Source organism: Apostichopus japonicus, chromosome 20 (assembly GCF_037975245.1).
Source record: "Apostichopus japonicus isolate 1M-3 chromosome 20, ASM3797524v1, whole genome shotgun sequence".
In the NCBI taxonomy this organism is placed as follows: Eukaryota; Metazoa; Echinodermata; class Holothuroidea; order Aspidochirotida; family Stichopodidae; genus Apostichopus; species Apostichopus japonicus.
Window position 1 is genome coordinate 23,205,001 of NC_092580.1, and position 3,567 is coordinate 23,208,567.

The window sequence follows — 3,567 nt, forward strand, 5'->3', positions numbered from 1 at the left end:
AGTTGATAGTGTAACCACATGTCTCTAGTTCATTATATAACCTGTGTCATATAGCTACTACGGTGACTGCTTAACAGCAGAACATCAAATTAACGATGCTCGAAACCTGACCACCTTGATGTTACCTCCATTCTTTTTCTCTACATACCAGTAATGCATATAAATGATGACAAGTTCATAGTCGAGTACTAATCAAGGCCTGTGCTCTGTGATGCTACTCAAAAAAAATACTGGTTCTAAGTGAACTGCAAAAGAACTGCAAAGAACTGTTGCTTTTACCAGAGAAACTTTGGGACTCAGTGGAAGTATATGTTCATTATATTATTTTTTACCCCGCCCATAACGCGGATAATTTTGTGGGGTAAACCCCTCCCCCCCCCAATATCTTGTCAAAGTTTGAAAGCATCCTTCAGAATAATCAATTTGTTTGCACTTATTGTGGAAGACGTTCCCTTTTAAATTCACAAATATAACAAATTGTAACTATCATATACCTGTCCGCTTTTATAATAAAGTTAAGAAAATTGTTGTTACAAGATTTTGCTGCTTTATCACAAATAGGCCTCACCTCATTGCATCTTGTACATGTTGCAAAGGATTTAAGCACCACAGTATACCCTATAACTTTCTTTATCGTGTTGATACTGTGGCAAATATTGTTACTTAAATATTGGCGGGAAGTAGCTGGCCCCGTTAGGCTACCCCCTCCACATTAAATACAGTCCTGCCTGCAAACGGCCTCCTAAAGGAAATCAAAATGTTATATATATATATTAACCCACCCTCAAATCTCTATCACATTAACTTAATCTGAGAAAGGTATGTTGGATAATTCAGGTAGTTTATGAAAAGCGCGATTCATCAATTTGGCCATGGGTTGCTTTTAAAACTTGACAGGACTAACTTAAGCGGCAGTTAGCACACGCACCGCTTGAATAGTGTCAGAGGTTACCGTATTTCATTCTCTAATGCTTTGTGTTGAGAAAGCATTGAAATGCTGGAATTTGGTATTGTGGATCCGTCTTGTCGGGAGTTGTCTCACTTCGCAGAGTGAGTTGTCTCACTTCGGGAGTTGTCTCAATACTCCGGTTTGACTCAATTTCCCCGTTTGGTGTTTGTGATGGTACTTGGATTATTGTAATGATCAGTTTCTCCTAATACGCAGTTTTAGTTTTATAACATTTTTATAACATTTTTCAGTATACATTTCTATAACAGGTTTATTACCTTTAGTAAGAACATTAACAATTATAGTCCTACTTAACAAGTGTCATCTTCTTTAAATGACGATATGGGTTCCCAATTACTTAATATGAGGTCCCGAGAAGGCTAAGATATAGTCACAAAGCTATAGTGGAAATTGCTTCATATAGTTTAAGGTCTTATCTTGTGATTTTTATGGTTTATGGAAATATCACATAAGGCTTGATTACTAACCCTGCTAAATCATGTGTGCAGTCCCATTTGCATGTTTCTAGACCCCTCCTGTTCCCACACATACACATATACTATCTGTAGGTCATGTCAGCCATACAACTACAATAATTGTATCTCGATCTGGAGATATGGCTTAATAATTCACCAAAGTACGTGGAAACATATATCTCTAGTCATGTGGAAGGTCTGTATATGGCCGTCAGCAATAAAAATGGTAGAAAGTTGAACGAAACTCAATATTTCTAACGTTTGCGCTCAAACTTTTTTGGGGAACTGGCCAGCAGGACAACCCAGTTTAAGATTCGAGGGGTCTTCTATCTAATCAAATGGTCAATATGATTGTAATGGGACGAAAGGTAAAAAAGGGAAAGTTCCCGTCATTGATTTTTTTGTTTTTGTTTTGTTTTGAGTTTTGTTTCCTTTCATCAATTTCTCTCGTATATATTTATGATATTCAATTGGGAAAAACATTCTATAAGCATTGCGCTTTTTTGTATATAGCTTAAATATTGTACATAAATTATCATGATAAATGTGTTTTTTATTTTTTTGTACCTATCTCTCTAGATTGTTTGGTATATCAAAATATTCGTTTTTATGTTGTTAAACATTCATGTACTGTACACAATTGCTGGAAATAAATTGTTGTCATAGTCAAATATATTGATGCGTCATCTGTTAATTCGTGAAGCAATGCTAGAGTCATATGAGAAAACTCAGACTAAATATTATCCCGGAATACCCGATATAATGGTCGTAGGGATATAAACATGGGAACTGGTTTTGAAGTAAGTTTGCAGTAAGCAATCACTCTTTAACCAACTACCGAAAATGAAAAAGAAGTCAATGCAATTGTTCTTGAAAAACCCTATAAAGATGCATGTGAAATGTTAACATTATGTAGACTACTAGTTTCAAAGTATACTGCTCTTTTGATAATATAACTAAGGATAAATACAACAGCCAATTAAAAGACAATGCATACACAGTTTCAATTGTGACAATTTAAGGATTTAGGGGGCGCTCTTCGTAACGGGGTTTTCTACCGTACACACAGTTCAGCCAAAGTTGTGTCTGATGGTGACAAATTGAGGACATCCCCCATACTGATACGTGCGATATCCTTCGGTGTTAGGTACGGGCATGTATATAGAATGAACAAAGAGGCAGAGAGCAAACAAGAGACGTATGTTATAATACTCTACGTACTATATTCTAATCTTCAAATCTGTCCGTGATCGTCCAATACGGTATATAAAGTTAATAACAGAAAGGTGGCGGTATACTACTTCATCTTTACTGCATTACAATACAGGAGCTTTCTGAGGCCACTATGAGCCCATTGCCAAATTTTAAAATTTGAGGACGTCCTCAAATTGACTGTTACACTCCAAATGTCCTCAAGGCGAAGGTGTGTACCACAACACAAAGCTATAGTCTTCGAGTTGATAACAATGGTAGCACATCCATACACACACACATACACACATACATACACACACTCATATTTTTTTTAAATAAACAAAATAAGGCCACAATACTGAATCTATTGTCTAAATTACACACTTTATCATAAAACGAAGCTTTATGGCAACCCATTTATGTGGAGTGATCTTTCATGAAACCATACTGCCCAGAATATAATAGGTTATTGTTATTTATAAATGCTGATAGTCTATTATATGCAAGTCTTTCAAAATCATATAGAAATAGCAGGTATAGAGAACTGACACAGGGCGGTAATTTGATACAACATTAGCCCCACCAGATTTATATATTGGAATGAACTTTTAAGTTCATAATGGAAAACACATTCAAAAGAGATAAAAATTTCAGTAAGAGGATCATATGGTCATCAATATGTTTTAGAATATAAATGGTAAATCCATCGTATCCTGCAGGTGATTTTGCACTTTGTAAGTTAAGAATAGTATAGTAATCACTTCCTCATGACTCACTGGGTGTAAAATAAATATAAATGCCGTTAATATCATTAATGTGAAACAATCAATAAATTTATTAGCATCATTTTGTGTATTTCTTGAAGTAGTGTTTTTTCGACAATTCCAGTACCATTTGTGCAACCACACCCTTTATTTAATATCCTATTAATACCAGACCAAAATATTC

At 35.2% G+C, this 3,567-nt stretch overlaps 1 protein-coding gene across 3 annotated transcripts in view; it reads left to right on the plus strand.

Moving 5' to 3' along the window:
- Nucleotides 1–2,100, plus strand: part of LOC139962168 (sialate:O-sulfotransferase 2-like) — a 20,738-nt gene extending 18,638 nt beyond the window's left edge. For all 3 annotated transcript variants that reach the window (XM_071962131.1, XM_071962129.1, XM_071962130.1), the window contains one exon: nucleotides 1–2,100. This exon is cut by the window's left edge and continues 972 nt beyond it. The gene's annotated coding sequence lies outside the window, so the exon portion shown is untranslated.
- The last annotated feature ends 1,467 nt before the right edge of the window (nucleotides 2,101–3,567 follow it).